We start from the raw sequence: 22,545 nt of genomic DNA on the forward strand, positions 1-22,545 counted from the left end.
ACTCTTTGAATGAGAAGGCGTGTCCGAACTTTTGGTCTGTACTGTATATACTGTATATATTTAAAAAAATAAATTAAAAAATCAGTGTGCAGTTTCCCCCAATTTTTATACCCAGGCATAATAAAGTTTGACAGCGGGGATCTGGTATTCTCAGGCTTGGGAGTCCCATGCTTATTGGGGCTTATTATATATAGCCCCAGCCTAAAAATATCAGTCTGCAGCCTCCCAGAATTGTTGCATCCATTAGATGAGACAGTCCCAGAGCTTTACCTGGCTTTTCTGGATTGCCCTGGTGCGATGGCAATTAGGGTAATATAAGAGGTTAATGTCAGTCCACAGCTGCCACAAAGCCCTGGATTAGTGATGGCTAGGATCTATGAGACCCCCTACTAATCCTATAAGTAAAAAGATATAAACACAAACACCGAAAAAATATTTATTTAAAAAAATAGAAAAAACACCATTTTCACAAATTTTTTGTCCGCTAAAACACCCAGGTCCTACATAATCCACAATACAAAGTCCCACGATGCTTCTAGCTGTGCTACATCTGAATTTGCAGAGAACCCCATAGGACATAACTGATAACTGCCTGCTGTGAGTGTGACGCCCCAGGGTCTGTGGGGTACTCGGTCCCAGGCAAGTGGTGCACAGGAAGGACAGTCGTGGTCGCGGCCGATGACCCCCTCCATGACCCTGGGGGTTGCTCCGATAAAAAGGGTGAAAAATAAAGAGAAATGAAACAAAAGAAAAGAAAAGTTTTCGACTATGCCACTTGCTGTGTGTGGCCAGGTTAATGAAGCCGCCACTGCAGGGTCCTGCTGGGGTCTGGTGGAGTAATGCAGCTTAGGTGTTTTGGGACCTCCACAAGCAGGGCTAGGCCCCAGCAATGGATGATGAAGGGGCTATAGTAGGGGACAGTCAGTGTATGTGTATGGAGGCGAAAAGGAAACAGTCCACACCGGTATTGCAGTTTCAACTTGCCTTTTTTTAATTTGGCTTGCTCTGGCTTGGTACCTTGACCTGGTGCCGGTCTCAGGTCTTCCCACTCCCCCTGTTTTCCATGCCAGCTGTGACCTGAGGTAGCCGTCCTCTATGCACACTTGTTGATTTTGGGCTCCCGTGGCTTAGAGCTTCTGGGGGAGCCCCTCCGTTTCAGTCTTGGTCCTATTGCAGGCAGCCTGGACTATTTAATGGGTGGACTTCTGTCCCTCATCCCAGGTCCCCTCTTTCCTGCTGATGCTTCACACTCTTTGGTTGGTAAGGGACTCTGGAGATCCCCTCACCTGGCATATTTAACAGTTGACCATAAAGTGTCACGCTGTTGTAGGGTCTGCACCCCGCCTTGTGCTGAATCCTGTGAGCCTTGGTTCCGTACTTCCACAGGCACCCCGTGGTTCCTGGAGGCTTATACTTCCACAGGTCCCTCGCGGTTCCTGGAGTCCCAGTTTCTTACTCCACAGTCCTTATCTCTTTTACAGCGTCCCGTTCTTACTTTAGGTCTTTACACCTTTCCTTCTTTACTTCACTCCTCACTCCTTCACTGCTTATTCTCCTCACTCCTTCACTTCCTACTCTCCTCATCTCTTCTTCCCACCAACTTCCCAACTGACCACTTGCCTCGCCCCTTGCTGGGTCGCTCCCTACAGATTGGGTGGCAATTAGCAAATAAGTGCCCATCCCTATTAGCTTTTGCTAGGCAGTCTCCCAGTCTGGAATTGGCGTTATGTATGTGGCCTGAGGGTGCTGCTGTGTTGACTGGCATGTATATTCCGGGGTTTGGGTTTCCACAGGTTACATTTTGTGGCACTTGATACATCAACATGACCTTCAGGTAGAGACAGAGCAGCGCAATCAGTGGTGACATCACTCAAGTTATTTGTGGTCACAGCGGAAAGCAGGTAACCTGACCTCAGAAGACCTCAATGAACTTTCACTTAGTTCACAAACGTGCATCTCCTGGTAGAAAACTGCGTTTTTTGCCAAGAGTGTCAGATATGGTGCTAACATTTCTACAGCTCAATCCTGCACCCAATCTACACTTCGTGACAAAAAAAGTCATCACTACATGTGGTATGATGTGGTAGTGATGCAATATGTTGCCAGGAGGTGTAGATTGGGTGCAGAAAATGGTGTAAAAATGTCATCATCAAATCTGCATCTCTTTGAAAAAAATGTACAAAAATGGTTTTGATGCCATTTTGGTATAGTTTTCTTTCAGGAGGTGCAAATTTGGTGCTTATATCTGGTGCAGACATTTCAGCACCGAATTTGCACCTCCTGGAAGAAAACTGCACCAAAACGCATTCAAAACCATTTTTGTGCATTCTTTTGTGACATCCATGTGCTGCTTGTCGGATATCTATTTGACATCCGTGTGGCATTCGTTTTTCAAATCACCCCCTGGTGATGTCTTGTTCCAGAAGGTGTGATGGACCCTGTGGGGAGTGACTGCAATGCCAGCCCCTGTGATACCATACTTGAGACACCGCTCAAATGAAATGTCACAGGAAGTGGAGTAAAAAAAACACCTTTAGGGATTAGATAGATAGGGGAGAAATGTAGAGAATTGTATAAAGATAATTACAAAAGTGATTAGGTGTAAAGATAAATAGTTTGAAAATACATTTTAGATGTCGGACCACCCCTTTATAGTAATTATGAAACTTTATTTGGCAACTGCCCAGTGGGTCCTGGTCACCTTGTTACCTTGTCACCTTGTACCATAGGCTGTTTTTTTTCCAATAATAACTATTATACAATTTCAACTATTGTTATCTGTAAAACATTAAAACAGATTTCTATGAAAAAGGGAATGATTAAATCAGCAATAAAATCCTAATAACAATTTCTCTTTAAGCTAACTTTCTTGTGTGTAAAGCTATATTTACACTGAAATATTATTAGTGTTCATTATTAAGAATGCTCATTTTACAATAGGCTTTCAATGTAGACAGGCTGCCAATCATCCGATGAGTGAGCAAAATGCTTGTCCTTCAAGTGAAAGATCTTTTTTGCAGAGCATCATTATGCGTGAACAAAATTCACACTGCTGGGTATTATAGCAGACTATATGCACTAAACAATCTATCACAGATCATTCAGGCTCATCGTTTACTGCGGTCTGGTTGGGTAAACGTGCTATTAAAGGACCATTGATCAAAAATGTTTAGTGCTGTTTGTCCATGAAAAGAGACCCTGAGAAGTTGAAGCTTTCTCTCTTTTCAGGTATGAGTGCACGCTGCAGATTAGGTGCAGACATATTCAGCACCAAACAATGCACTGTATGGCAGAAAAACACACCAAAAAAATGCATTGCTTTTTTGGTGTATTTTTTGGTTCGTTTTGTGCCATGCGTTTTATTTTAGTGAAATCATTGGCTGGACAGGCTTAAAAATGGAGGAAAAATACACACCAACTAATGCCATGCTGCTTCTTTTTTCGGCACCAAAAATTGGTAGGAAACAAGAAGCAACATACGCATAGCACATTAGAATTCTCATTGACTTTGCTGGCATATGGATTGACATGCATATTTTGGGCAACAATCTGCATGATAAACTGCACCAAATTTGCATAAAAAAACGCACTTGCGCACACACCCTAAAACCACTTCATCACCTTGGATGTACTGCTATGTCCAGGGTCATCTCCTTGCCTTTAATCTGGGCTCTCACACTAAGGCCTGTTTCACACGTCAATAAAAAACACAGACATTTTTCACTGATGTGTAAAAACGCATATGTCTCTCCATGTGCCATAATTCATGGCACACGTGGGTTGTCCATGTGCAATCCGTGATATGTGATCCGTCATCCATGATTGCATATGGCAATAAACTCAGCTATCCCCGATCCTGCTTTCCATGGTGCTGAACTCTTCAGCTCTGCTGTTTTTCCGGCCACTGCTACAGCTATTTCCTGGTTGCGGTGTCATGTATAAAGGCATATGCATGACCCTAACGAGCCGGCTCGGAAACAGCAGCAAAGTGAGGCCGGAGACAACTTCGCTGGAGAAGGTGAGTATAAAATGCTTTTTACTTTCAATGCCCGTATTTTTCTGGTACATGTTTCACGGATCACACCATAGTCCGTGTGGTCCGTGGGACATCAGTGATACCAGAAAAAATGGACATGTCTCCATGCGGAGCACACGGACACGTGTGTTTGCCGCACGGAAAAAATTCCAAGTGCAGTGAAATTGCATGATAGTTTTTGGGGTCTTTAATTAGTTTTTTTGGGTATTTCATTCACTCTGTTCACTATATAGTAAAACTGCTGTGTCAGTATGATGCTTCATGTTGGTACAAGTTCGTTGGTACATACTGTATATATTTTTTCTTTTTTTTAAGGGGTGAAAAAAGTTTTTCACCCAAAAATAGCACTTTTGTAGCCATCTTCCGAGACCAGTAGCGTTCTCAATTTTAATGATCTCAGGCACGGTGATGGCTAATTTTTTGCGTTGTGAGTTGGTGTTTTTAACTATACCATTTTTGCATAAATGCAACGTTTTGATCACCAGTTATTGCATTTGAATGCAATGTTGCGGCAACAAAAAATGTAATTTTGGTGTTTCAAATTTTTTTATGCCTACACCGTGTAACAATCAGATGAATTGATTTTATATTTTGATACATAGGGCATTTTTTAATGCGTGATACCAAATATTTGTATTTTTTTTATTTTATTTTCAAGGAGGCATAAGGGGAGTGATTTAAACATTTAGAGTTTTTTATTTTTTGATATTTTTAAAAACTTTTTTTACTTTTTCTATTGATTTTACTAATCACTTAGGGGGCATTATGACTATGCAGTCCGATTGTTTATGCTAATCGGAACAATTCTGCAGCATAGCTCTGATCAGCAGAAAAGCAGCGTTCCTGTGAGAGACGGCGCTCTATCAGCTGTCACAGGAAATATGTCATAGTAGCATCAGAGTTCATCAGCTGACTCCACGCTACCATGGCAACCCATTGGCACCCCAAGATTACCTCGATGCAGTTAAAACATCCCATCTACTAAAAATGGTATCAGTATTAATCTTAGTTTAGAGCACAAAAAATATGCCATCCCACATACTCAGATCGTGAACAAAAATGAAAATGTTGTGGGTCTCTGAAAAGGGCCCAAAAAACTACATTTGTTTGTTACAAACTTTAGATTTTTTTTTTTCGCCAATTAAATAAAAGAAAAACTATACATATTTAATATCTACGTACTTGTACTGATCTGTTGATTCATATTGCCAGGTACGTTTTACCTTATTGTGGACATGGTAAATTTTAAAAAAAAGCAATTGTGGAATTGCCCTTTTTTTGTGATTTTACCACTCTTGGAATTTTGGAATTTATTCCCATTTTCCGGTAAACTATATGGTAAAATTAATGGTTTCATTCAAAAGTACAATTTGACCTGCAAAAAACAAGTCCTCATACGGTTATGTTGACAGAAAAATAAAAAAAGTTTAAGCTTTAGGAAGAAGGAGAAGAAAAAACAAAACTGAAAAACAGAAAATCGCCAGGTGGTTAAGGGGTTAATGTGCAATTGTCTAAATTACGACTTTGCTTCAAGCAGTCATATGAGTAACAGGTATGACTTAGTTAAGTTCACTGCATATACAGTGTGTTCACCCATATCCTGTCCACCGCCATTAACTTGAGAACGGCGGCAGCTATAGGAATAGAAGTGGTGTCTAGGTATAGTAAAGTAGCCAATGCGCTACACAATGAAACCACCTATAGCGCCACCTGGTGGAAAACAACGGAGGTAGCATTTTAATCTCGAAAACGGAACGAGATAAAGAAAAAAAGTGAATTACACAGTTGTAGGGCATCATCAATTCAATACGAATCAACACTTTGTATACAGAAATGCTATGATATGAACCCATGACCCCCCCAAAACATTGAATGCTGGTCACACATATGGCGCTCATTTAACTTTGATGTTCAAAAAAAGGCCACCGTCAGCTGCAATGCACATCTGGACTCTGGACAGCATACTGTATCTTGCTGCACGTTGCACAATGTGGTAGGTGACACGTTTGCACAAGCATCTGTAATACGTTGTCGTAGGTCCTACAATGTTGGTAGAGGAGTCGCATACACCTGCTGTTTGATGTGACCTAACAGAAAGAAGTCCAATGGGGTCAGGTTAGGTGAGTGTGGAGGCCAATCCACGCAGCCACCATACCCAATGACTTGTAGGAAGGTCTCAATGAGGTATCGCTTCAGGTCCGCAGCCTTGTGAGTTTTACACGTTCTAATCATAGCATTTCTGTATACAAAGTGTTGATTCGTATTGAATTGATGATGCCCTACAACTTTGTAATTCACTTTTTCTCTGTATCTCGTTCCGTTTTCGAGATAAAAATGCTAACTCCGTTGTTTTCCACCAGGTGGCGCTATAGGTGGTTTCATTGCATAGTGAATGGCTACTTTACTATACCAAGACACCCCTTCTATGCCTAAAGGATATGGGTGGACACACTGTAGATTTACCAAACAACCAGATAGAGCTATCTAAGGGCTTGTACAGATTATCATATGTAACGGACATCTACTATCTGATTATTTATCTGATAGCACACTGACCCATATTATTCAATGAGGCAGTGCAGATGAGCATTTTTTTTAAATTACAGAATGCTGCATTTTGACTCTGAAATTGGATGAAACTGACCCATTCAAGCATATGGGTGCGAGAAAAATATTGGATACCGCAGACGGCAACTGAACTTTATGGATAAATTGCAATTCGGTAATATAAGATACTATAAATGGTCCTGTATATGATTATTATTTCCTACTGAAAAAAAACAAACAGATTGTACACAAACTGCCACAAATGACAAGCGAGAGAAAAAATCATCTCACTTTTCTAGAAGAAAAGTGGACCACTTTTTAAGACTGTTGTGTGAACCTAGCCTAATGGAAAGCAGAGCTAAAATGTCAATAGCATATAGATTATTAGGTAAAATCGGTTAGACATCCACATTAAAACTGTAGTCTGCAGAAGTCACTGCTGTATGCAAGCACTGTGCCAATCTACAGAGTTAGGGTACAGTTCCACTTATGCATAGCTTCCGATGCAAGAACATTGGAAGTGATATGCTAATGACCCTCTGCTGCGAGCGTCAGCCAAGGGTCATGCGAGAAGAGGGAGGGAGCGCTTTCTCCCCATCTCCTCCGTGGCCTGTCTCTGCATAGAGCGCACTGCAGTTGGATGACATGCGAGTGCAGTGCGATGTTTAACACGCTCCTTGTATGCAGGAGTGGGAGCTGAGAATCGCTGCCAAACGCAGCATGCTGCTATTCATTTCTCAGGCCGATATGGCATGAGAAATCAATCGCAGATGGACACTGCCCCATAGTTTTGCACTGGTGCGAGTGCAGTCCAATGTTTTATCGGATTGCACTCACCCCTGCAAAACACAAGTGGAACTGAGCCCTTATTCATGTTTTCACGAACTTCCAATGTCAAGTTTAGTAAATATCTCCAACTGATTTTATCATGCAGAATGTTAAGCATGTTGTTACATGGACAATTGTTTCAGGTGTATGATTATTTTTTTATTAAAAAGGACCATTTATTGCTGTAACATATAGTTAAACCCAATAATTGCTCCCAAAACATAATAAACCTTGTAAATAGAGACAAACATAATGGGAGTAATGTGCTCCTATCCTAAAAGCCTACATGTAGCTGAAGCAATTTATGATTTCAATAAAATGTTTTGTGCATAGAAATGGAATCCGTAAACTGTCACTCTGTGGAAGTTAAAAGCTTTTTTTGAACTTGTGGTTGAATCAAGCCAATTCAAAATGTCATCTTTTACACACATCAAATCCCAAAGCAAAAGGGAGCTCAGCGATGATGATTCCCTTTAACATTTAATGGGTTGCTGAGGTTGCATATTGCTCAGAAGCATAACTTAAGCTGAGAAAATATAACTAGAAAAGGGAGCTCAGCAGTAAAGAAGTTCTCAATCAGCCTTATGTTACCTATGATAAAAAAAAGCTGTCACATAACAAGGCCTAGGATATATAAGGATTAGGCTTGAAGAATGCAATCACTGCTTATGAAAAAGAACTCACCATGGTTTGTTTACATTTAAATATTGTACCAAAATGTACTGTATTAAGTAACAATGTAATGAAATTAAGATGACAAATTTCATAGCTGTTACATTGTTATATAGTTACATAACTTTTCTGTCTATTGATTGATGCTATAGAAGCTAGATTAACATTATTTTGATAACATCCTTGAGCAGTTTAGTTAAATTTCACGCCACCATTCATGCATTTTAAAACCAACGCCATACATTTGAGAAACTAAAGGGGGCTTTACACGCAACGACATCGCTAACGAGATGTCGTTGGGGGTCACGGAATTCGTGACGCACATCGGGCCTTGGTAGTGACGTCATTGCCTGTGACACGTACCAGCGACTGCTAACGATGCAAATTACTCCCCAATTCATTGATTGTTGACACATCGTCCATTTCCCAAATGTCATTCCTTGTTCTGGACACAGGTTGTTCATCATTCCTGAGGCAGCACACATCGCTACGTGTGACACTCCAGGAAAGACGAACAACACCGTACCTGCGTCCTCCGTCAATGAGGTGGGCGTGACTTCCATGTGGCTGCTCTCCACCCCTCCGCTTCTATTGGACGCCTGCCGGGTGGCGTCGCTGTGACGCTGCACGAACCGTCCCCTTAAAAAAGAGACTGTTTGCCGGCCACAGCGACGTCACTAGGAAGGTAAGTATGTGTGACGGGTCCTAGCTGCATTGTGCGCCACAGGCAGCGATTTGCCTGTGACGCACAAACGACAGGGGCGGGTGCTTTCATGAGTGACATTGATTCGCTAGCGATGTCACTGCATTTAAAGCAGCCTTAATTCTTAATAATACTTTACTTTCCATATGACACCAAACTTCCTAATATATTCTCTCCTTAGATTTGTAAGCATGATACTTTGAAATCTACCAAGCTTAAAGGGTTCTTTATAAGTTGTGTCTTGAGCAGCACACAGCTTTCCAGTCTTCGTTCTTGCTTGTTGCAGGGGAGGCAGGCACTCACCCTTGAGTGACAGTTCTGGTTCTTTACCTTTGTCCTACTGCTGAGCTTATACTACTGTGGCACCTTAATATACTTTAGGCGTGTTCTGTAGTCTACACTGTTATTGTATTTGGATATAAAGATAGCAGAGTCTTTGAGTATGGCTCAATAAGGGGAGGGTTATTTTTCAGAAGCTGACATGGGGATGAGTAGATACCTTTTCTATAGAAACAAATAAGTTGAGGAGAGTTTAAGCATTAACTATTCTGTGTGAAATGTACTGTGCATACTGGGCCAGGTTCTGGTGTTTTTTTCTTTGGCAATTAGCTGTTCACTATGTAAGATAAAAGCTTTCATAGCAGAAAAATAATGGCAGACATACGTATAGAGGAAATTGTAAGCAATGTTCTCATTTTTATACTGTTTAACTATTTTTGTAAACATGTATTTTCCTAAAGCATTCTTGTAGCCTTTTGACAATGTTTAGATTGCATTAGGATCCATTCCAAAGAAGGGATTTGCATTTTGTTTACCACTAGGCATGTTTCAAAACCTCTTTAGGCTATGTGCGCACAGTGCATTTTTCGCGGCGTTTTTGCGCTTTTTTCGGGTGCGTTTTTGGCCTCAAAACTGCATGACTTTGCTTCCCCAGCAAAGTCTATGAGTTTTCATTTTTGCTGTCCGCACACAACTGTTTTTTTAAGCTGCGTTTTTGAGCTTGGAAAAAAAAAATGGACGTTGGATGTTGATCTATAATTTTATTCAGATGTGTCTTGAAGTCATTCGACATGGTGGTGGTGTTATTAGTACAGATTGTTTATACAGCACTGTAGTATTCTGCTTTACAGATGTGATCCTCACTGTCCCCATTGGGGCTAATCATCTAAATTCCCTATCAGTATGTCTTTGGAATTTGGAAGGAAACCGGATGAACTCGGAGGAAACCCACACAAACACTGGGAGAACATACAAACTCACAGCAGATGTTGGTGGGATATCAATCTAGGTACACAGTGCTGTAAGTTCTCCCACCTTCTTAGACTTTTCATTTGCCAGTGTAAATAATTGGAATTTCAACTCCTATTACAGTCCTAATCTGATAAGTCATAGGCTTATTATTTTTGAAGGGAGGTATTTTGATGTTTTAGCCAGAACATGCCAACTAAAGGCCACTTTACACACAGCGAGATCGCTAGCGATGTCGCTGCTGAAAGCACCCGTCTGCGTCGGTTGTGCATCATGGGCAAATCGCTGCCCATGGCGCACAACATCGCTAATACCCTTCACACATACTTACCTTCCTAGTGACGTCGCAGTGGCCGGTGACCCGCCTCTTTTCTAAGGGGGCGGTTCGTACGGCGTCACAGCGGCATCACTAAGCGACCGCCCAACAGAAGCGGAGGGGCGGAGATGAGCTGCAGTAACATCCCACCCACCTCCTTCCTTCCTCATTGCCGGCGACCGCAGGTACGAGGTTGTTCCTCGTTCCTGCGGTGTCCCACATAGCGATGTGTGCTGCCGCAGGAATGATGAACAACATCGTACTTGCAGCAGCAACGATATTTGAGATTAGAACATGTCAAAAATCAACGATCTGGTGAGTATTTTTGATCGTTAGCGGTCGTTCGTACGTTTCACATGCAACGACATCGCTAACGAGGCCGGATGTGCGTCACGAATTCTGTGACCCCAAGGACATCTCGTTAGTGATGTCTTGCGTGTAAAGCCCCCTTAACTCTGATTTGCACTTTCAAATCTCTGGTTCCATACAACTATTGTTTATATACATCCTCAATGTTGAATTTGCAACAAGAAAAAAAAATCATGAATTTCTTAAAAATGCAGGATCAATAGACATGCTATCAGCAGGCAAATAATGAAAATATGGAAAAAAAATTGAAAACATCCCAACTTATTCAGCTACATGCAGAATAACAAACTACACACCTTGGCATATTAAAGAGGCTATCAACCTCTTAAAGACCAAGGAATTTTTTGGTTTTGCACTTTTATTCTTTTCTCTCAAGAACTATTTTTTATTTTTCCATCTACATAGACATATGAGGATCAAGCTATTGCTTTGGATGATAACATTCATTTTGCCGTACAGTGTAGTAAAAATGGAAAAAAATTTCCAAGTGAGTGGAATGGTAAAAAAAACACAATTCAGCCATTGTTTTGTGGGTTTTGTTCTACGAAGGTTTTTTTGCAGTAAAAAGTATGTGATCCAGAACAGTATGACTATAGTGATACTAAAGATACATTTTGTTTTGCTTTGTGTCCCTATTTTCTTAGATCTGTAACATTTTAATTGCTCTGATGGGGCTGAGGGCTTGTTTTTTGTCTGGTGTGCTCTGATTTTTTTATTGACGTTAATTTTGTGCATTGATTGCTTGTTATAATAGTTTCACATGTAGGAGACGAGAATTAAAAAATGCAATTCTATCACTCTGATTATTTTTTTTCTCTCTACGACGTTTACCAATTGAGTTAAATAATTAAACATTTTAACAGATCAAACTTTTATGAATACCATATTTGATTATTTTTTATTCCTGTTTCTAAATGGAGGAAAAGCAATGTTATTCTATATACGTACATGTATATATATTATTTTATTTACTTTTTGGTCCACGTAATAAGGATTAAATGTAATCATTTGTTCGCTTATACTATACAACAGTATTGCAGTATACAGTGATAGAGAAATCATCCGTCTTCTAAGGAGCTCAGCCTATGGTCTTGTTGAAGGAGAGCTGTGGCTATCAGAGACAGTTACCTTTTCTTTTCAATGTTTATCCCCTCCCTCTGTTAGAATTAGCAAAAGTATTATACAAACGATTCACCTTGTTGCAGGACCTGTGTGAGGTCATACCCATGTGACCTGGTATCCAGCTTTGTTGGCTGAGGCCCCGCCCCTTCTGGTCACTGGGTATGACCTCACACAGGTCCTGCAGCAGACAAAGTGAATCGTTTGTATAATACTAATGCTAAATCTAACAGATCAGGCGAGAAAACTGTGGAGGAGACAAGCGCAAAAATAGGGTCTTATCTGGTGGATGAGGGGATACACATATAGAGACAGGTACTCACCTGTTCTGGTTGTGACAGGCACAACTCCTATGTAAGCATATAGGCAGATTATGCGGTAGTGGTCAGCAGCAGCCCCGATGGAGGAAATGTAGATCACAAGATGGCTGAGAGAAAACCGGGTTGAATGCTGCGCTAGAAAACCACGATTCCAATGGATATAATAAAATCCTTTCCTTTATTGGCACGAGTTAACGCGTTTCGAAGGCATAACCCCGGGTTATGCCTTCGAAACGCGTTGACTCGTGCCAATAAAGGAAAGGATTTTATTATATCCATTGGAATCGTGGTTTTCTAGCGCAGCATTCAACCCGGTTTTCTCTCAGCCATCTTGTAAATCTAACAGAGGGAGAGGATAACTATGAATATATTATCTGCTCCATTGCAACTGCCACTCGCAGCTAATTTTATAAACTTTGCTTTTTTGGATTTCAAAACCTAAACATCCAAGCTGACTGCTACATTTATATATTTCACATGGACTCACCTGTCCTGCGACCGTCGCTCTAGCCGGCGACCCGCCTCCTTGTTAAGGAGGCGGGTCGTGTGGCGTCACTACGACGTCACACGGCAGGCGGCCAATAGGAGCGGAGGGGCGGAGATGAGCAGGATGTAAACATCCCGCCCACCTCCTTCCTTCCGCATATCCTAAGGAAGCCGCAGTGACGCCGGTAGGAGATGTTCCTCGCTCCTGCGGCTTCACACACAGCGATGTGTGCTGCCTCAGGAGCGAGGAACAACATCGGACTGTCGCGTCAGCATAATTATGGATTACGCCGACGCTGCACCGATGACGCTTTTGCGCTCGTTAATCGTATCATCGAGCCTTTACACACTACGATGTTGCATGCGATGCCAGAAGTGCGTCATTTTCAATTTGACCCCACTGACATCGCACCTGCGATGTCGCAGTGTGCAAAGCCCGCCTTAGTCTTAAAGATCTGTGAGCTCTTATCAATTCAATTGTGCATGAATCTTCTGGGCGGAGAATTTAGAGAATATTTCCTGGAGGGCGGTACTCACAGGTTCTGCTGTGATGGATTTTGGGATGCCTTCGTAATCTATTTTTATGATCTTCCAGAATACTATAGATTTGATTAACATGTTGCTCTTGTGATTGCAGATATGTTAAAGAGGAGTTAGCTTGCTGTAACAGATTGTGTAGATTCTAGTGCTTCTACCCTGTGTCCTATCTGGGCAATGTCTTGTTTAATTTCTGTAAGGTCTTTCATTACAGGCACCATTGTTTTGGCCTAGATGCACGTAATTAAGGCTCTAGAAATTGGTTCTTTCTGAAAACCGTTTCCCTCTGAATAGCTCTCTCCATCAGAGTCAGAATCTTCTCCTGCTTATCCTGGATAGCTGGTCTGGAGGTAGAGGGCCATCAAACTTTGGTTATGCATATGTTTTTTTAAGGAATTTGTCCACGTCTGCCTCCGTGGTCAATGTCGACAGTCTTGCGGTGGCTCCTGCTGCCTTGTTATCAATTTTCAACATTGAATCTTCTGCTGGACAGTTTCTTTAAATGGATAAACACCTGTCATGTCCCCCTAGCTTTGTGGGTAGGGTTTATTCCATCTCAAGTGGAGCAGGATGATATGTGGGTTGGATACTGGATCTTGGACCCAGGGTGTTGAGCGGGAGTTATGGTGCCTTCATGGGACAACAGCCCTAGTTATGCCCCTGCAGATGGTAGCTGAGGCAGTTCAGTAAGGAGAGCACGGGGTCAAGTTGGACTCAGGTTGGGATAGGGTGGAACAGATGTCGCTCCGTTCTGATGCCAGTGACAGGCGGTCCCACGCTGTAATCCAGCTCCACAAATTGAATCCCATAAAAGTGAGGGGCAGTGGAGCAGTCCACAACTGCTCCAGGACCCAGGTGCAGCGGATTCAATGTTTGCAGGGCTCTTATTTGTGGGCCCCCATAAAAGGATGCCTTTAGGGTCAGGAGTATCTGCACTTTAGACCCATCTATGCTAGAGGATCACCAAAAGGGGGGGAGGGGAGGACAGATGGATGCTGCAGTGCTCCCCCTTGCACTTACCGAATCGTAGAGGCCAAAGAGGGGGTGGGGTTTTACTCCAGACCGGGTGACTTGTGCAGTGATGTCTGGGCTTGGTGGCGATGGGGGGACCCCCATCTAGGCAGGTTAACCACTTTCCAGTCTACAGCAGCCACCAGGTATGTGTGGAAAAGGGAGCGCGATGTTCTGCACCCCACACTGTTCAGCCACAGCCTTGCAGGATGTCCGGTTGCAGCTCCATTAGATGCAACAAGTCCGGTACTTCACTCATCTCTTACCGATTGCCCTTGTGCGGTGGCAATCGGGGTAATAGCAGGGGATAACAGCCCACAGCTGCCACTAAGCCCTAGATTAGTAATTGTAGGCGTATGAGACTATATGAGGACCGGACTCTGGACCAAAACCGGATTTTAAAAAAACATATAACACGGACCCGCTGGTCCCAGTTATTTGAGAGTCTGCTCATCACTAGTCCCAATGTATTTTTCAAACAGCATGACAAAGGCATTTGATTTTTTTTAATCCACCTTAATCTAGTTTGCTATCTAACTTTGTTTTTTGTTTGCCATTTTGTTTGGCAAATTTGGTTCAAGCTTTATGATCGACATATTTGCTTTTACTGGCTCCATTTAACCATCTGAAGCCTAATGCATGTAATTTTATTTACCAACAGTACCAACAGGGTGCTATCCTCTTTATATTTTTTCATAACTGTATAAGAAAACATAGCAGAATAAATGTTTCTATATAGAGAAACACCACTAAAAGATGCCATGGTATACTTTTTTTTACAATGTCAAGCTTTGGGTGACTTATGCCATTTTCATATCTGTACCCTTGCATACTTTTAACCCCTGGTCCCTCGCTGAGTCAAGGTATTGATAATTATAATTGGTAATGTTAAAAGTGCAAACAAGTTAAAGGTAGGTAAGAAGAATCATTTGTCCTCTCATGTATATAATTAAGTATCCTAAGACTTTGAGTTATTGATGTAAAATCAGCTGAAAATTGACAGACAGTTTGTAATGTGGAAAACTTGAACTAATTAGAATTGTGAACATTCAGCCTACAATGCCATGCCATTCTAGTATCCTTAATATACATTACCATAAAATGAATAGACTCCAAATGCTGCCGTCATAAGAAGAAACTACTAAACCAGCATTTTCTACAGGATATTTAATGGCACATTTTACTATAATTACTGTCAATGTTAACGTTTTTGGTAAGTAATTTATTTGACAATTTTTCAATAAATTTATTTATCTTAATGTATTACAAGCCACTTAATCTACATTAACATAATGCATCCAAAGAGGCTAAAAAAATTAATACAGTGTTTAAAGTAAAAGTATTAACAGAAAAACTTTAAATCACTTGTAACTTTACTGCATTGTTCAGGACAGATAAGCAGTTTAAAAGAGCTATTTGAAGAAAAATGTCACATGAATAAAAATTAAAGTCTGAGCACAGAAAAATTACAGCTTTAATATTAAATCTGTGCAATCAGACTATGAGCTAAGCTTGGTATTAAATATTCATTTACATCAGAAAGTATTGTAGCTTTGCTTTTAGCTTGGGGGATCATGGCCTATTGTAGATAACACCGTGTATAATATCAGCAATTGTAATAAAAGTAATAAATGAAAGAACTTGGTAGACTATCAGGAGCTGGATAACTTTCCGTCATTTACTTGACTCGTTTACTGACAATCTAATTGTAGAGCTTGTGTATAACATTTAACTCTTATTTTAGAAAACTTCTCATATACACTTATATTACAATACATCATACCTCTATTAGTGCAGTCTTTGTGTTACTTCCCTTGGTATGAATAAAAAGTAGGGCTGGGTGGACCCGGACTGAAAAATTCCGGATCCGCGTTGTATCAAAGTTGCCCGAGTGCCGGATCCGAGCCTGGGATTTTAAGGTTTGATCCGGAACCGGCACTCGAAAAAGTAAAAAAATAAAGGAAAAATAAAGAAAATAAGAATGAAGCAAGCACTTCATACTTACCCAGACTACGGCCCAGCTGTACACTGCTCCCACGCTGCTAGACACTGCTCCTGTGGCCTCCCTGGGCCACTCGTTTAATATGCATAGCTTTCCACACCCACCTTTTAGCCTGGACTCTGTGATTGGTTGCAGTCAGATACGCCCCCTGCCTGTGTGATGCGTCTCCCTGTATCCAGTCACCGCTCATCGCGGCTCATTCATTCTGAACTCACAGTGGGTAGTCATGCTGCTCTATTCCTGCTTGCTGTGATATTCAGATGTAGCAGAGCTGAATCGTCATGGGATCTCATGTGGATTACTTCGGACTTGCAGGGTGTGTTTTGGTTAGTAAAGTGGTGAAAGAGGGTGGGTTTTTGTGTTTTATTGGTTATGAAACAGCTGTTAGGAGGTTCACCTTTGCCACCAGAACCAGTCTTGTATACATCTCCAGGTACTGCATAAGCTCTTCTGACTACAAATGCACAGTGCTTTCTATTCTCTTGCACACTGCTCTTATCCTAGGCATTTAATTACTTACAGTGTTCACATAGATTTGACTCCATTGAGCATAGCACTGTTTGCTGAGATTGTGCTTCCCTTAGCATTTTATTTATGTGATGTATTTATTAGGGGGGCATGATTATTCACATGCCTGATTACAGGTGCATATATACATATACTCCTCTAACGTGCGCCCCTATTGGTTCATTACATTTGAGCTTTGCATACATTTCATACATTTTTATTTCACATCATGATACTGGTGCATGTATAATTAATATACATTTGTACAATTCATATTATAAAAACTAGTTTTTGGCTGGTTCTGTCTGGTAATTTTGTTACCCTTAAACCACTTTATAAAGGAAAAACGTTTTACTTTCCACACCATTGGCGACCCTTTCCATGTTTTGTATGTCTTTTTGTACTGTTTTTTTACCTGTCTTTTAGTGATTAACAATAAAAATATTTTTTAACCATTTATCTAAGCCTTATCTCCTTTTTTGATATGCCTTCCGGAGTTGGCACCATTCCCGAAGGATACTATTTAGTTATCTCCTCGGTGTATTAACCATGGCCAAACTTTTGTATCTAATAAGACTTGCAGTGTGTGTTGGGCTTAATAAAGTGGTGAAAGAGGGTGGGTTTTTGTGTTTTATTGCAAATAAAGGATTTTTTCGGTGTTTGTGTTTGTTTACTTTCATTTACCAATTAATGATATGGGTGTCATAGATGCCTGCCACCATTAATCTTGGGCTTAGTGGCGGCTGTGCGCTGTTATTAAACCCTTATTAACCTGATTGCCAACACATTAGAGCATTTGGGAAGAGCTGGTAAAGCACCCGGCTTGTGACATCTAATGGATGCGACAATTCTGGGCAGTTGGAGGCTGATATTTTTATCTGGACCTCCCTAGCCTGAGAATACAGCCCCAGCTGTGAGCATTAACTTGGCTGGGTATAAAAATTGGGGGACCACATTATTTATTTTAATAATAATAAAAAAAAACTGCATGCGGTTTCTCTTAGGCAGGAGTCACACTTGCGAGGGACTTGCACGAGTCTTGCATTGCATCACCCAGCACGGACGCATACTCTCCTTACATGAGCAGGTCGGCTGCATGTAGTTTTATGCAGCTGCACGCTCGTGTTTTATTTATTTTATTATTCAGAAAGAATGGAATAAAGTGCCAGAATTGTCAATTCAATTGGATGCGCCATTTGTGGGACAGTTGCAGGCTGCTATTTTTTGGCTATGAAGTGCTAAATAACCATGATCCTTCCCACTCTGATAATTTCAGCACCAGCTGTCTGCTTTACCTTGCCTGATTATCAAAACTAGGGGACACCCCCCACACCATTTTTTTAACCAATTTATTTAAATAATTTTAAAAAACGGCAAGTGATCCCCTCTATTTTTGATAAACAACCAATGTGAAGTTCACAGTTGAGGCTTGCAGCATGTAGTTGTCTGTTTTACATGCCCTGGTTATCAAAAATAGGAGGGAATCCAAGTCCTTTTTTATCTTTATTGCTCACAGCAGTGGACAGGCAACTTCTGCATTCAATAAAGCTTTTTGATTGGCTGTTTCTTCCTTCATAACACAATTGACTTATGTTGGCTTCTCTGTTTTGGGTATTCCAACACACATTGTCATTCATATACACCCTATTAATCTCTATATACCCTTATAGTTATCTATGCATGGAATGGCTACCACTCTACCTGAAGTGTAAAAGTCATATCTTCTATCTACAGCACGGACCAGCAGGGTTTTGTGTAAATCTACATCCTATGTATTCTGCTGTATCCTTATATAGGCGATGTGATCAGGGACAGAACTCCTTCTTGAACATTTTTGGGGACTAGAAACAACCTTTTACTTCTTAGTATACTGTAGGATCTGGTACTAAGCAAATTCTGAGAATCCCTAAAAAAAGAAATTACATTGTGGCCACAACAGGATAATGGATTCAATTAGTTCATGTTTAAAGACATTACTGAGTGAATTTTGATTGTACTATTCTTCTCTTTTGTTCTGTATTATTTCTGTATACACTGCTTCAGTACTATAACACAGTTGAAGCTTGTTTTTTCATAAAAAGTTATATCTCTTCCCATCCTTGTACATTTGTAAATACCTTGAAGAAAGTAAATGGGTAGTTGAGGCTCCCCTTCCCTCGCCAAACATGCCTCAAAAATCCCCCCACCCTACAATATCCCATCAATTTGTGCATTATCCTGCGCTCTGGCATAATTGTGTGCATTACCTCTGTATTGTTACCTTTCTATATATATTGTTACATCACTGAGTACATTATACTTGTATAGTCACATCACTGTGTGTATTATCATTTCTATCACTGTCAAATGATGCCATTACTATAATATTATTATCCTTGAATAATGATATCACTGTTCAGTAATAACATACAACTATAAACTATAGTAGCTAGAAATCAGTGTAGTGCTGGAAAAAGAGAACTGGAATAAACAATCACCTAGGGAATAACAAAAATAGGTTTGCCAAAGTGGAACTGTGGAACTACTAATTTTATTAGTTTGTTACTTTGTCTAATGTATTGAATAGGAAAAAAGGTTGTCTAGTTAAAGGGTTTCCGCCATCCTAGCAAGTCATCATACATCTATAAAAGAGGTGATAACCTGCTGATCCATGGGTGTGTTTTGATAACACTTTAAGAGAATGTGCGCATTGAGCATAATAGATTCCAGTGTGACTGGTAAGTTTTGGAAGATGCTTCAGGAGAATGCCAGCACTGTTTTTCATGAAATGTCTTCTCTTCTTTGCTTTATGCCAATTTTCTCAAAGACTCATAGAATGAGTTGGAAGGACCTTAAGGGCCATTGGGTCCAACCCCCTGAGAGCAGGTTTTCATAATACATCCCAGCTATATGTTTATCCAGCTTCTGCTTGAAGATTTCCATTGATGGAGAGCTCTCTACCTCCCGTGGTAGCCTGTCCTCTTCTTTGACTGCCCTCCCTGTCAGAAAGGTTTTCCTAATGTCTACTCTGTATCTCCTTCTTTTTAGTATCATCCTATTGCTTCTTGTATTTCCTTGTGCTTTGCTGCCGTGTTTTTTTTAACTTTATAAATAAAGTGTACAGCTTCCAAAAGAATGCCTCACGAAGAATGATCAGGTTACTGTTTTAGTCGCTTTGCAGTAAAATAAATAAAAAAAGAGAGAACATATAGCACAGAAAGTCGTCTTGACATTGCAGTGGATATGCTCTTTCCTCTTACCATTTTTAAGGGTCTTTATCGGCGGTTACCTGAGCAGACCAGCTATATAAAGATGTCAAGTGCACCTACTCTAAATCAATCCTTTTTAAAGCTTACTGCCTATAAACAACTTCATCACTGGATTTAGCTTTCTAATCCTCTTTTTCCCTACATATGCAACACATGACACAAACAGTAGTTCAAAGAATTCAACATTGAAATATTTCTCCTTTACTGTATACAATATGTCTTTCATTGAACCTCTACATATCCAAACACTTTCGTTGGTATTAAACAGTTGGGAAGTTTCCTGTCCCATTCAGCAATATTGCTATTTGATCACAAAATATGGAACACAGTAATTCATTCAGTGGATGGCATCCTCGACAGAATACTCATGATAATAAATCACATTACTCCTACCTGACCCATTTTTCTTTTTTTTTTTTCATCTTCAATGTTGGATTTTTCAAAAGTAGGGCAAACTAATAGAAGTAAAAGAGCACAATTAACCATATTTTAATATTTTTTCACATTTTATAATTTTATGAGCTTCAAAGCCACTTTTAAATTCTGCCAGCTGATAGTTTAAATTTCCACTCTAGTCTCATTATTTATTTCTACATAGCACTGAATGTTCCTTTTAAAGCGTTTCTAGTATCCTAGATCTTTCAAGATCACTAATTTAGAGAATGCTACTTTGTTGGAAGATAGAATAGGGAACAATAGTAAAGGGAAAGTGATAGCCTTCAAACAGTAGCTAACCGAAATTAAAAAGTGTACTCTTTCAATAGCACTCAGGATCTCTTGCCTAGTTTCCATTATGTTGTGAGTTTTAAGCTTTTGTACAGAGAGACTGTAAAAGGAAAAATTATATGATCTGCAATATGAGATCAAACTAAAATATTTTAAAAGTTAAATGATAAAATATTTACAGAATACCCTGCAAGATTCACAAAGTTTTTAGTATTTTTCTGCACTTAAAAACTACGTAAATATGATTATTTTGTTTCCTGTTTATAGTAGTTTTTAAACTTTTGTTGGCATTTTTTGCACATGCATTTTTGTCTTTATAATAACCCTATTGTACTCTATCGAAAAGCTAAATATATTGAAACTAACACTCCTGCAATTTCTTTAATTTTCTACCCTTCATGCCAAAGTTATTATGTGCCCACGGACACTCACAAGGTTTATTCTATGTTAACTTGAAGTGACTCTCTTAACCCCTTTGACCAAAGCTTGTTTTCACCTTCCTGACCAGGCCAAATTTTACAATTCTGATGAGTGTTACTTTATAAGCTAGTAACTCTGTAAAGCCTGAACATATCCCAGCGATTTTGAGATTGTTTTTGTGATACATTTTGCTTCATGTTTGTGGTAAATTTTGTTGGGTATGAGTTGTGTTTATTTATGCAAATATTGAAAATGTGACCAAAAAAATTGAAAAATGTTGCAATTTTAAAGATTTTAATTTTTATCCTTCTAAACCAGTTAGATATATAACACAAAATCATTAACAAATAATGTCACGTCTAGTTTACATCAGCATCATTTTTTAAATATATAGTTTTTTTTGTTTTATTGGGTGCAATAATCATGTTGACACCACAGGTGTGTCACAGAACTTTAGACCATTGGGTGGGGAAGAAAAATAATTACATTTTTACCTCAAAAATGTTGTTTTAGCCCCAGATTTTACATTTTTCCAAAGGGAAATGGCTAAAAATGAAAAACAATCGTCACACAACTTCTGCTGAACGCACAATACCCCATATGTAGGTGTAAAATACTGCTTGGTCATATGGCAGGTCTTGGGAGGGAATGAGAGCTATTTGACTCCTGGAAACAGATTTTCTTAGAAAATACATAGGGTGTGGAAATTTTGACTCTCAGGCTACATGTGTCCCATAATTACCTTTTCTGTGGCCCCAGGCAGATTCTGGGGCACTGCAGTGTTCAAGCTGGCAAATGCATTTTGCCCACTGCTAAGCCTTTACACCATGTTCCAAATAATTATGCAAATGATATTTTTCTCTAATTTTCCTAAATGGTCGGTGCAAATGACAGTCAGTCTAATAAAAGTCATCACACGAGTATACATCGAATTTGATTGAAGAAACCTCCCAATGATAACAGTATAATCTCAATTTAAAAAAAAACTTCAAAATGCACTGTTCCAAATTATTAAGCACAGTAGAGTTTCTAAATATTTTATATGTTTTAAAGAACTGAAAATGCTCATAGAATTTGCAGCATTAGGAGGTCACATTCACTGAAATAAAAATCTATTTAAATCTAAAACATCCCTTCTTTGATATCACCTTCACAATTTTTGCATCCATTGAACTTGTGAGTTTTTGGAGAGTTTCTGCTTGAATTTCTTTGCATGATGTCAGAATAGCCTCCCAGAGCTGCTGTTTTGATGTGAACTGCCTCCCACCCTCATAGATCTTTTGCTTGATGATACTCCAAAGGTTCTCTATAGGGTTGAGGTCAGGGGAAGATGGTGGCCACACCATGAGTTTATCTCCTTTTATGCCCATAGCAGCCAATGACACAGAGGTATTCTTTGCCGCATGAGAGGGTGTATTGTCATCCATGAAGATGATTTTGCTTCAGAAGA

The sequence above is a fragment of the Anomaloglossus baeobatrachus genome, chromosome 2 (assembly GCF_048569485.1).
Source record: "Anomaloglossus baeobatrachus isolate aAnoBae1 chromosome 2, aAnoBae1.hap1, whole genome shotgun sequence".
Taxonomy (NCBI): domain Eukaryota; kingdom Metazoa; phylum Chordata; class Amphibia; order Anura; family Aromobatidae; genus Anomaloglossus; species Anomaloglossus baeobatrachus.